Source organism: Rhea pennata, chromosome 9 (genome assembly GCF_028389875.1).
Source record: "Rhea pennata isolate bPtePen1 chromosome 9, bPtePen1.pri, whole genome shotgun sequence".
NCBI classification, from domain to species: Eukaryota; Metazoa; Chordata; class Aves; order Rheiformes; family Rheidae; genus Rhea; species Rhea pennata.
Window position 1 is genome coordinate 5,435,683 of NC_084671.1, and position 13,739 is coordinate 5,449,421.

The 13,739-nt window shown below is 41.9% G+C and overlaps 1 protein-coding gene across 6 annotated transcripts in view; it reads right to left on the reverse strand.

The window, feature by feature from the left end:
• MECOM (MDS1 and EVI1 complex locus) overlaps window positions 1–13,739 on the reverse strand; it is a 359,475-nt gene that overhangs the window by 94,583 nt on the left and 251,153 nt on the right. The window lies entirely within an intron of this gene.

The window sequence follows — 13,739 nt, forward strand, 5'->3', positions numbered from 1 at the left end:
GATTCTTTTCTATTAACCGTCAGCAAACACTTTGTATATGTCACAAGCCCTCTGCTCCTTCCCAGAGATTGGAATTTGATGGAAGGAGGAAGAAAAACGCGACTATTGCAGCATCCTGTAAGATTTAATACATCCCTGGAAGGAGTGAAGCATGCTCAACTTCGACTGGAAACAGGAGATACAGAGGGAACTCAATATTCTTGTTTTATCTGGGAAATTCCACTTGGAGAGGGAGTTTTATGTATATCGAGAGCCATACTTCCCGGTGTAACACCCTAGGAATGAATTTCTCCTCTTTTGGATTCAGACAAAGCTGACTGAGCCAGTTTGGCCACCTCCCTAAAATGGTGCTCCCCACTGTCCAGCTAAAAAGTACCACATCAAAAGCTGCTCCAGCCAGAGAACATCAAGAAATCCATTCGGGCAAGACATGTATAAACAGTCCCACCCCCAGATCACACTCCCCATGTCCAGGGACCTCTGTGTTGGGCCTACGGTTTTATTAAAAAATCCCACAACAGAATTCCTGCCTTTGGTACTATGTAACCAGTACATAAAATTATGCTGGTCTGCTTTAAATTAAAACAAAAGTTGTACCAGATAGGATCTCTGATACATATTGAGTTGCTTTCCTCATCTGAGATTCTTCCTCAAACAGCTAAAAACAATTAGGATAAATGAGTAGATATAAAGGTCAGCAGTACAAACAATTCTGGGAAAGCTAGATAGCTCACTGGATAGTTACTTTACTTCCGTTACCACAGAATGAATAGATACATGTCCAAATTCACTCGCAGCAATCTGATTAGAAAGATATTCAAAGTTCCTAAACAGCTTTTGTGGTTTCTTCTTTTTTTCCTAGCTGAATTGCCTCTATGCAGCAGATCCACCACAGATTTGGCACGACCGAAGATCTTTTTTAGGAGAAACGCTTAGGGTGTTTTTGCCATTTTACGGCGGAGGGTGCAGACGCCCGTGCGGGAATACCACCATGGGGCATTCTGGCTCGGGAATGTCATTCCTTAGAACTATTAGTCATCTGCACAATATCTAATGACATCACTCGGGAAGGAAATAGAACAGGAGAAAAATCAATGGACAGCAGATACCTACCTATTATGAACTATAATTGTGCATTTACCAGTCTGCCAAGCCATAAATCTAGTAGTTTAAAACCCATTTTAGCATACGTTCATATATGTTAGGAGGCTATTAACACAGGGGTGAATTATACCAAACAGGCTTCTAAGCAGAGGCAGGATATGTATTTTTTTTAAATAATTATAGTGTTCAACACTGTAGTTAAGACTCTGAAGGGTTTTGTATTCCACCAGCTTTTATCCCTAACCAATCACAATGGCAAAGAATAAATCCTCTTAGGTTGCAACTTTCCATGCCTGATCTCATTCTTCATAGTAAGTATTGATCATGGGGGGCAATCTGCAACTCCCTAATTAGGAAAAACTAGGAAATAATGATTGTAGGGGGTTAGGGCCATACTGGGTTCCCACTGAAGTGAGTGGAAGTCCTTTCACTGGTATTATTTCGTATTGGATGAAACCATTTAAGATTCTGTACTCCAAAATGGAGCGGTTAGAAAAGCCTGAATTAGGCCTCCAGAGCTCTTTAGAGGAGTGTTTTCTTTGACCAATAGAAAGCGTTAATAATTTAGGCTGGTGAAGGCAAGAGTCGTTACAAATAGCACATAGCTGCAAGTAGCACGGACAGATCATTAGCAATCATGCAAATACTTTACTGTGGTAGCTCAGAAAAAACCCTTGTTCTCATACCAGCGGTCTGTCATGTAAGGAATCTTTAATAGGTTTTGTATGAGCAAACAATAATGATTTTGGTCAAAAAAATTCAGGTTTTAAAATACTCATTATGATGAGGAATTCATGGGAAATGGATTTTAAAACACCAGAAAGACTTACTAATGATAGAGAACAGATACCCACAGAAATTAGCACATGGTCACAGTACCAACCAGAAAAGAAAAGAAAAAGAAAAAGTTCATGAAAAACTCAAAGTTAGATTTAATATTATATCCCTCATTCACCCAGTCGAGCCTACCATAAATACCAAAGCGCTTTGGACGGTGTATATAGAGTGCTGCGTATGTGCATGGGTCTTGTTCCTTATTGAATTGATGGACTTGGGTTCAGCCCTACTAGTCCCATAAAATGTATGTTGCAGTCCCTAAATACATTAGTATTGATATACAGTGAAATACAAAACCACACGCTTCGATTTTCCTCAGACTCTAGCCCATATACATCATACTTTAGAATCTCTTTAATAATAAATGCATATTCTACATAGTTTTCTGTCAAAATAGCATTTTTTTTTCTGGATGATGTAATGAATTACTTAAATTCCGAACAAAGATAATTTAGCACTTCTGGGAAACAAGTTTCTGCCTCTGCGAGGCCCAGCGTACTGGACTTAATCAGTTTTGAGTCAAACTCCTAAAAATTACAAAGAAATTCCAAAACTTCAGGTTGGTTTTAACCCAATTCTTTCTTCTGTATTTCTTTTACAATGTTTTTCTGCACTCAGTGATTTTGCCAGCACGTTATCATTTCTTCCTGCTAGTCATGAAAGGGTGCTAATTAATGCATTCGCAATCAGATGAAACTTCAAAAATTCAAACACAATTTTAAAGATGTTACAATGTGGGAAGCACATCAATTAATGGTGGAACTAAAAGTATCTCATAGATACATAAATAATGCAGGAAAAAAGGGTTGGGGAAATAACTGCAGTTTTAGCATACGCTGCTATGGCCCTTCAGAGGAGGGTGTTGTACTAACTCAAGTGCTGTGGTGCATGCTATAAAACCAGACATTTGCAAAAAAGCATAATACTTATCTTCATTGCAGCACTCCCTTTACGTAGGGTAGAAAAAAAAAAGAGAAATGCTACTATAAATTTCACTGCTGCTGGAGGTAAGTGCCTGATTTTAGCGACAGCCACTCTGTTGTGCTGCTGTTACATAATCTTGGTGTTTGCACGGCAGGCCCAAGCACGCAGCCTCCCAGTACGCCCAGCCTCTTCCTCCCTTTATGCTTATCACAGATTAATGATGTGGGACAGGGCCCAGGGCCGGCAACATGTGCATGAACTCAGTTTCCACATGGTTAGCCAGAATATGAATGCTTGCTTTTGGGGCCAACCATTTAATAACGATAAATATTTACTTGGAATATGTGAATTCCTAAGCTCATTTTGCAGCTATAGCAATTGCATTGCTGAAAAAGTCTTTCTCTTATAGATGGTTCTTTGTCAAAGATACCATCTAGTTTCTCAGTTTTGCTTTTTCATTAAAATGTAATAGGAAGAGTTGTTAACTGGACATGTGGATCCTCAGTGCCAGAATTTTGTAAGCCAAGCCAAATGTATTTAGAAGCCTTAAGATAGGTTTAGGAGCCTAATTTTATGCATTCATTTCTAAAAACTTTTGGCTGCTTTTCATAACAGTTAGCTTTGCTTTCTTCCCAAATGTGAATCCTACCCGGAAAATCATTTCACAGTTTTTTCAGTCCCTGTCTCAAGCAGGAAAATCCCCGGGATTACTGCAGCATCTGTTCATATCAACAGCCACCTCTGCATCACACTGTGGTGCGGCACCCCTTCGATCGGGCCGTGTCGAGACCGTTTCACAGCCATAACGTATTTGGGAAGTATAATTGATATTTTTGTAATACACAGTCCCAAAGCTTACTATTTGCTCTCTTTCCAAAGCACACTATGAGCTAACCACAACAAGCTTTTTCTTAGGAGCCAGGTTCACAGGCTGAGAGGCTGATTCTGCAGAACCTGGATGCACCGAGCAATTGAAACGTTGTACGATGGCACAAAATGCCGTATGTGAAGCTGGCGCTGGAAGGAGAAATATTTTACCTAAATAGACACCAATATGAAAACCTTGGCTTGTGCTCCCTCATTACTGAACTGCTCCTGAAATATGAATTGTTAAAATATGTACACATAGAAGTAAGGAGTTTGATCCAAATCCCACTGAAAGACTCCTGAAAGACTTCAGTGGGCTTCAGATTCACCCCACACTGTAAGGGAAGGCAAACGTGGGATACGAACAGCATCATCTTCAGTGTGCAGGCCTGCCTGGCTTGTGGGATACTATTGCTATTAGTATATTACTGAAATTAGAAACTAAACAAAACAGAGTGGTATCTAGTATTTCCAGTAGGTACAAAAATACAAATTCTGGCTTACTCCAATCTTTCCCAATCGCTGATCTGGGAAACAGTCTTTGTACTTTCCTCCAACTCCCCCAGACTCCCAAACTCATTCCAATTCTTTCTAAATTAGCTACAAAGCCCTTGAGCACAGATCAAGTTTTAAGAAGTGCTCAGCCTTTTGGCACTTTCCGTTCCTTTTCAGATCATTTGGATAGTTTCGCTATTTGCTGGCCTGCTTTCAGTAGTGGTTCGCAGGTTTTCGTATTCAGAATTGTAAATAATTATGCTCCACAGTCACAGATTCATCTTCCACATTCTTTTCAGGAAGAGAGATGCCAAATCATTTCCTGTTTTCTAAATATAAATGATAAATGCCCATATTTGACATAGCTTTTAGTAGTTTTCATTTTGGAAACTTTCCTGATGCTTTTTTTTTTCCTTTCAATGAATGATATATAAGGTGCTGTGTTTTATTGTGTGAATATTTCAGTGTGCTGCTTCAGCGAGCAGAATCTTTTTCTGATGTTCTTTTATTCTAGAGAGTCAAAATGGTTTGCCAGTTGGAGGATTTAATATCATAATACAGGGCAGGAAGCAAGTAAAGCTATGTGACAGACCAGACACTGCTTGTGTCTTGAGCGCAGTGAAGGACAATAATTATCACTCCACAGGGAGCGATTAGGCTCACTGAAGCTTGAGTGATTACTCTTTTCTTTGCTGACCGTATAATCAGACCTGGAACTCTGAAGTTATGCACAATTCTTAAAAGGCAAAATTTTAGTGAAAGCACAATCAGCCAATTTCAAAAGCAGCAACACTACATTCCTGCTATTTAGCCTTCTTTATATTATATATATTAAAAAAAAATGCAATTGCTACAATCGGTGCAACACTGTCTAAATAATCAGCAGGAGAAAAAGAGTAATAGGACATCAGCTGGAATAGGAAGGAGCAGCAGTCAATACTAATAAAAAGTCATTATTTGCCAGCACTACGCTGCAGGTTGCACAGATTTGTCTTAGGAAGTATGTGCAAAAGAAGAGAATGGGACTATCTTTGGTGCCAGCCTTGGCAAAACGCTCGACAAATGCTAGCATTTTTCAGTAGCAATCTGTGTAATGAAGAGAACAGGCCAAAGAATATTGGTGAGAATGAGAAAAGTAACCAAAATAACCTTTCCACTTACAAGAATCAGTAAAACAGGCCAGTTTGCTTCCAGGATCTTTTGTTCCTATAAAACCTATTATTTGTTCGATAACTTAAAGATAAGAATTGGGAACGTGATTGTTCATGGGAAGTCAAAATGTTCCCATTCACCCATTTCTTTAGCCAATGTATTGAGTAAAAAGCATAGCCCGCACCAGAGAATAAATGTATCGCTTTTACCACTTGCCCTTAGCTCACTTCCTTCTGACAACAAATCTAAGGTTAGCAGATAAGATTATACCCCATCTGCTCTGTTTTAGAGTGACAGGTGTATACCTTTCAAAAGCCAAAATGCAAAAGCTCTCATTCAGGTCAAAGGCTGGTAGGGCTATGTTTACAATAACTTTTTTTTTCAGGGATACGGAGAGTATTTTAGCCGCCCTGTAAACTCCTAGTCAGGCCCTGAACACACTCGGAAGATAAGTCGGTCAGTTATCGGTAAGATCAGAACTGGGTTCACGTAGCCGCCAAGCACCGTGCTGCAGTCTCTCCTTGGCTCCTTGAACCACACTGAAATCACGATCACAGTCTGTGAGCCTGCAAGAGGGCACTCAAACAGTCCTGGGCCAAGATTAGAAGAGTTCATAGGGAACATAATATTTGGCCAGTTTAAAATACTCGACAAGTTAGACTGGGGCAGGAGTGGGGGCACTTCATATTGGGATGAAGCCGCTAGTATTTCTGTTGACTCCGGAGAGACTCAGGCCATGGCTTTCAACCCCAATTTCTAAGAGTTCCTCTGGCAAATAATCACACTCTCAAGTCTCAGTCAAACACACATAGGTAGGTAGACAACATGCATTTGTCTGATGTCTTCAGTTAGGGCCTTAGCAATAGGCAGGGAGAGAATGTAGCTAGTTACTGCAAAAAGGTTGATAAAATTCATCTCATACTACTCCTTGCCTCTCTCTTTTTTTTTTTCAGTTCAGCAGCTAAAGCTGTTTGAGTGAAAAAAGATTCTAAGCTCTGTTTAGGTGAATAACAAACTGTGCTACTGTTTCATTCTTCTTTTGCCATTAACTCCTTTACGGTATAGCTGGCAGTCCTCTCATTTCAGCCTGCTCACCATATGTGCATGTGCTCATGCTTTCTCTCCTACTAATTGCTTCTCTTTGACAATATCGTCTGTACGCGCACACCATATTGCTGTTTTTATCACTCTAAGCCTATTAATGGCCAGACTTACAGTTCCCAAAGGAATTAATATTAACCAGCTCTCTAAATATTGTTCATGTCTCTCAAAAACTCCTGTCTTTTGGAGCCTGACTCTGGCTGTTTGCGATCAGATTGCTGTATTTCATTCTCTGGGCCTGGAGTCTTAACTTCTGAAAGTGCAGATCAACAAAATTTATGAGAGTAATATTAATATCTAGGAAAGGCCAAACTTAGGAAAAGTAAACAACTCTTTCGTCTTAGCTGTTTGCTTACCTAGGGTCAAAATCTGCCCTCAGCTATACATGTGCAAGTTCAGCAGGTCCCAGACATACAGATTTCTGTGGAAAGAATTTGGCCTTAGATGACTTCAGAGGTTTCTTTGTCAATCCAGTTTCCCAGAGAACACTGAACACTCCTACAAGAGGTTATAGTTTACTATTCCAAAGAAAAACAGTTGTAAGTAGATACTTATTTACTAGTATTTAGAGAATGTGACAGGATTTCGCCTAGGAATTCTATATCCATAGTTAGTCTAAAAAAAGTATCAACACGCCACTCTCAAACGGTCCTCATACTGCGGGGAACCATGCAAGGCAGATGACAAATGTGCAGCAGATGACACAAAGATGTGATTCACTGTAATTCCTAGCAAGAAAACTACTCTTAAGAATAAATAGCACTCCATGTAATTTGAAGCAAGAGAATACCAGCTAGCAGATGATTATGTTCCCCATGGAACCAACATGAAATTAATATAATCTAAGTGGCTTAAATCAATTTTATCCTATGACTCTGTGCTGGGAGACAGAAGAGGAGGATTTAAGATGCCATCCATGTCGTAGTGGTTCCTGCTGGGTAGTTTAGATGCCTGTAGCACGCTGGCTTTGCAAACCCCATCCTGGGGCTGCTCACCCCACGCGCTCTAGGAGGAGCTCACCCCACCTCACTCAAGGCTGTAGATTTTGCTGCAGGAAAGCTGTTGCTGGAGCCAGATGCTTAATGATTAGATGCTGAAAACCTCACTGTTGCAGCACCTAAATCCTTTTGCGAATCTGGGTTTACATCCAAGAACATTTTATGATCTCTTGCTATTTTTAATCTCTTGTTGCTCTTATTTAGCATAAATGCCAAGCTTACAGGAAGACTGACTGGCCAGGGATTGGCATCAAGATCTCAGCCTCTCTCTCATCAGGTACAGTGTTTCACTCCAGGCCTCAAATTTTCACAGGGTGTTGGAAAGCTGGACAAACAGGTTACAGAGATGGTTCTTGGCTTCAAACTCCATCATGAAAGTGCTGTGCAACAGGGATAGTTTGCATTCCAGTTGCCACGGGGTAAGTGTTAGAGGGGTGAGGAGAAGGCACGCTGCAAAGATGGCTCACTGTGAAAGTATGTAAGCCTTACTGTTTTCAAGGATACACACAGGATTCATCTCTTCAGCAGGATTTCCTCTCATACTGGGGCTGTAGCATATCAACTACTGACAAGATTTTTTTTATTGGAAGACAGCTTCCAGGAGTTGTGCCATCAGAGACCGTGGCTTATCACGAGAGCAAGGAAGCTGTTTAGGAGGGGAGAGAGGGCCTCTCCGTTTTTAATACGGAGCCTAATTCTTGCCATGTCCTTCGCTTTACAGATAGGTGTATCAATACAAACTTTGTTCCGCTGATTGGTTTATGCGCTGCATTAAAAATTAGACATCAATATTTTATTTGAAGTCTATGTGATGTAAGATATTACTTGAGGGGGCGCGAGGATGACATCAGTTTTGCCTGTACTTTCTCTCAGCAATAAGGCAGTGACTCATGCGGATGCTACACGTTGCTTGACTCTCTTGAGCCGAAACACAAACAGGAGAAAGGCATCTCAAAACAGAGGCAGGTCTAAACCCAGCTATTTCAGATGAACTGATGTCTTGACCAGCACTGAATTTTCTCTGGTTTTCGTTTTAGAAGAACAGATAGGAAAGCTTTGCCCATACAGTTACAGATTCCTAGGGGACAAAGTGGGGGCTTAAGGTTAGCATGTGCCTTGCTGACTCCCGCCACTGTTAGGAAAGCAAGCTGAAATGAGAATCAACTGGAAATTAATTGTACTCTGATGTAAGAGTTTTCAAAGGTGGAAGTTATTTTGTATGAGCTGGTTTACATGTATACAGGAACAACTTTGCATGTAAATACAGCAGCAGAAGTGGAAGAGACGGGAAGGACAAACTGACACTAACTCATAAAAAGGAATAAAACCGTAACTATTTGTGGTGGCAAGAGGAGAGAATCAGGCTCTGACTTGTCCCAATCTGGTGGAAATTTTGTGAGAAAAGCTCAAAATCCAACACAGTTGATACCTATCAGGCCCAAGATCAAATCAACCTCAATCAACCTCGCGCTGTACCCCAGCCAGCGCTGGAGGCTGCTCCGAATGTCGCCTGCTCAGCCCATCTCCACGCTGGGCTCTGATGCCCGAGAATGAAATTTCAGAGGCACTTTGCCGACGAGGACGTGGGCATGGGCCTGCTTCGGTGTGTGGTCCGCCCGGCGTGCAGGCTGCTCACTTTCATCCACGCTGGACCTTTCACTTGACTTTTGACCTTTCACTTGGCACTGTCCTGTCATTTCCTCGCTTTCACAAATTTTAGCCTCTCACTTGACCTGTGACCTGTGACCTTTCACTTGACCTTTGATCTCATAAATTCTGGAAGCTCGTACACGCGATCGCAGAACAAATAAACCAAGCGGCCGCGAGGCGCTGCACCCGAGCGGAGCCGAGGGGCCGAGGCGGACGGGGCAGCCCGGTGGACACGTCCTTTTGTCCCGGGCAGGACCGGCGCGCAGTCAGCGCGAAGCGCGTTGGCCTCTGCTTTGGCCGTGCCCCAGGGCTGGCGTGCTGTGTGAGAGGGGCGAGAGTCGCGGGATTACACAGCCTCTAACTTTGCTAGCGACAAAATATACTGCTCCACAGATCGTCATCCACAAGCGTGCGCAAACCCTGACTTGTGAAATCCTGGGAGGTTCTTATCAAACCAAATCACCCAAATACCTCGAAGCTTGTTGCTGTGGGCTTTGGATCCTCATCACGGGAGGAATCAAACAAGGCTCCCCTGAGCCTTTTCCCCCTCGTGGTTAATTCTCATCCTGAAGGCTTCAAACACAAAGCCACGTTCAGCCGCCAATGTGGCATGACAGTGTACAACAAGGAAACTCATGATACTTCAACCACGTGAGATAACGTTCTCAGCTGCAAACAGTTTTGTCTTTATCAAATCTATAGCAGGATATCCCTATAGGAGTGCAACAACAGTGACAAAGAATATGGCCAAATGAATTTAACAGCTTTGCAAAATAAATGGATTTCATGAGAAAAGCCACAGCAAAGATGAAATCTCACAGTCAAATAAGTATTGTGGTTTTAATTTAGGGTAAAGTCTTCAAAAAGACTTGAAGTGTGTAGATCGTTATACATGAGCGACCTAAAAGCATGCAGCTCTATTAATGGCCTAGCCATTTGTTCTGTCTCCTGCGCTCGTTCTTTTCAGCAGTCTTCAGATGAGAAACGCAGGCATTATATGAACAACTCATCACAGCACTGCTAAGCCAAAGCTAACCTGAAGCTGCATATTCTCTCCTCCTCCCCTAGGCAGAGGAAAGGATAGAGGTCAGAAAAATCTCTAAAAGAGAAAACAAGGACACTTCAGTGCCTTGAAAGCAGAGCAGCTTCTCTCTTCAGTATTGGAAGGGCCTAAAACAGAGCAAGTAGCGAAAGCAGCTCCTATGTAGAGTGTAATTGTACATGAGTAGGAAGCAAGGTGACATGGGCAATAGACAGAAGCAGTGCCAATCTGCCAATGTATTGCGGAGGGCATCTCTAACAAAAAAGAGCTGGAGGACCATGATTTACTGTGACATACAATGTAATGAACCAGTGCTTGCTGTCACTTTACTTAAATTCAGTGTGATTTTACATTTTGGAAGCAAACTCTTTTAAATTCACGGAAAGAAAGACTATGAAGAGAAAGCAACTAAACAGAGAGAATGATCAAATCTTTGTATTCCTTTAGGTATAGCCAAAGATTTCAAAGTTTAAGATGAAATTTTGCATATCACATGAATCAAAGGTCTCACTGCACAAAAGGAAAAGTGCTCCTCACTTAGAGGTGATCAGTTTTCATGTGACTTTCAGATATAAACTCATTTTGCAAAGTAATAAAGTATATACGTTGCGTTTCCAGCAACGTAGTCTCTTCATTAGCTTTGGCTAGTGCAGCAAAGCAAGTAAATCTTCTGAGCTGCTGGTGCTGTTCCTCCCTCATACAAAGCTGGCAGTATACCAAGCCCTGAAGAAGTTTCAGCATCCTAGTCCACAGAGAGCTGGAGATCACTGAAAGTTAAGTGTTTGTAACAGTAACTCATAGCAGGAATGCAGTCTACGCAGTTTGCTCTAGCAACACAAGAAGCTCCAAAGGTCGGCGGTTGCTTCAAGTAACCTGACTGCTGCTTTGCAATACAACCAGGTGGTTATTCAAGCACACTGCACATCTGGCTGTGCAAACCTGTGCTGAAGACCACACAACACTTGCATTTATTCCAGTTCTTCTCTCACATCATTTTCAGCTATCTTCCATTTTGTCTGGAAATGTCAAGAATGAGATATTGAAAGCAAAAGACAAGTGATAGGAGTTGGAGAAAGATTACTCTTACACAGGGCAATTTTCCAACTGCACTTATTTAATATTTTCATTAGTAATCTTAGCATAGAAATTAGGTGTGTGTAAACAAAACGTGTTTTTAGCACCGATTTGAGAAACACTGTGAATAGAGGTGAGGATTAGAGTATTTTATATGAAGAACTGGATGCCCTTCAAAGCTGATATAGTAGAAATGGGATGATATTTAATAGTACAAACAGCATGTTACCTGTTATAAACTAAAACCTGGCCTTTACCCTTTAGAATTGAGAAAGACTCATGTACTGGTTCTTACGGATGACTATGTGGTATCAGTGAGACACCCCTTGATAAGGGGAAGAGTATATCTAGGATGAATTAAGTAAAGAGATTGTTCACTCTATTACGCAAGGCATCACTGAGACCTTAGGGACATTAGGTACAATGTAGTCACCCACCCCCAATAAAATAAGGCTGGAGCAGGTTCACAACAGGGTTACTTGGATAGACCATCTATGAGAGGGAACGAAAGGAGTCTGGATTGTTTAGTTTAGGAAAACACAAGAACCTGGCAATTCTTATCCAGGTCGGCTTCCCACCAGCCTCAATGGGAATGAAGGCTGACGATTTCCTGACGTTATTGAAGGTTTTGTCTTAGAATACAATGGGAGCAGGATCAGATCTTGAAGAAGAAAAATAGAATTGGACCCAAAGGAGTCAGGGCTGGGAAAGCCCCAGCGCTTTCTGGTTGGAACTGAGCAGGGCTATGAAAGTCCAATAAAACTCATATTGAAATATGAGCTAAAAGAAGTGCGTATCACTGAATTAGGTTGGTCAAGACAATTAATTAAGTGCTGTATGTATATATTTTTAAACATTCTTTAATTTAGTGTTCATATGCTTATATTTTTTTCTTGTGATTAAATATGTTTGTAGAAGTATCTTGCCTACACAAATGGAGTAGTAAGGAGCCTGAGCAACTTTTTCCCACACTTTAAGTTCAGAAGGTTCTTTCAGTACAGTGTCAAAACACTGGAATTCCATTTCCTGTCGCTAATTTAAATGACTAGCTTACCAGTGTTTTACTGTCTATATATTTATCAAGCAGAAGGTAAATTATTTTGTTAGACATATAGTTATTTCCACAGTAAATCTCAGGAGTTCATATTTATGGAAACCCAGAGGAAGAGCCCATGGAGGCCCATTTAAAGTCTGTAAGCACCTGAATTTTGTTTGTCTTTTTAAAGCTTCCTAAATATCCTCAAAATCCACTTTCATCCCCAGACAAATTAGGAATCATTGGTCAGGACTTCTAGGCCCAGAGCAACTAGAATCTAAAGGCTATGATGCACATCTATATTCTTGTTTCTCCTAATACTTAAAAGAAAGAATTTTTGCCACACAAATACACAAATGCACCTCTTGCAGCCAGGCTCTGTAATTACTGCATTTCGAACCTATGTAGAAGTATTTCTTGCAGAATGGACAGTTAAAACTTTTAGACCTACACTATCCGAACCTACAGGCTGGATGAACATTGGGAAGCTGGTGACTAAAACCTAATGGCAATGTTGGCTAGCGGAAGAAGAGCATGAGATTTAGCAAATCCATCCAACTGCTTACATCCCGCCGGGGCAACGTGGTCGTCCTCCTGCAGAGGAGGAGCAACACCGCTTGCACGGCTATCAGCGGACAAAAGCATATGTCTTCTGGAGGCAGGACCGCAAAGGTCTGGGGACGCAACGACCACCTCCAAAACCGATCAGATATTCTTGACTCAATTATTTAAGCAGGAATATCTGGTTCCTTGAAAACACTGAGCATCTCTGTAGAAAGCAGGAACACAAGGTGTTTTAATCATTCAAGCATGTCTCCAAGGACAACCTAAGTGAAGAGATACCTGAAAGTTTTCTCTTGGGTCATCCGCAGAGCTTAAGACCTTCCCCTCCTCAGAGCCAGGGAGGGCACGGGGAGGTCATGGAGGTGGGCGCGCAGGAGAGCGCGAGCGATGGCTCAGCCACGGCGCACGGCATCTGGAGCCCTCTGCGCGTCCAGCGAGCCGCCCCCGGCGCGGGAGCTGCCGCCTGCTGCGGGGCCCCTGCCCGCCGCGGTGCCCGCGCCCGGCTCGCCGGAGCTGCGCCTCGCCGCAGCACCGACGGGAAGTGCAAATCAGGTAATGAAACCGCCGTGTTTTGTTCTGTGCGGGCCTGGACTGTTTCAGCCAGGAGCAATGTGAGCAGCCACAGGTGTTGCACTAAATAAAGTAATAGAAAGTGTCTAAACTGTAACAGTGGAAGCCCTGTTTCAAAAATCCTTGTCTGCTTTTTATTAATAGCCAGATTCCTTTCTATCAGCAGTCACAACTGCGTTTACCTTATTTTTCAGCAGAAATATTTTGATAAGAAAAGATCTACTAAAAATTACTACTGCTTTTGGGGTCAGTTTGTACTTGAATAAGCTTTCAATCTTTTCACAGAAGGGGAGAACATAAACTTGCGATTCAGAAGAGAGAGGAA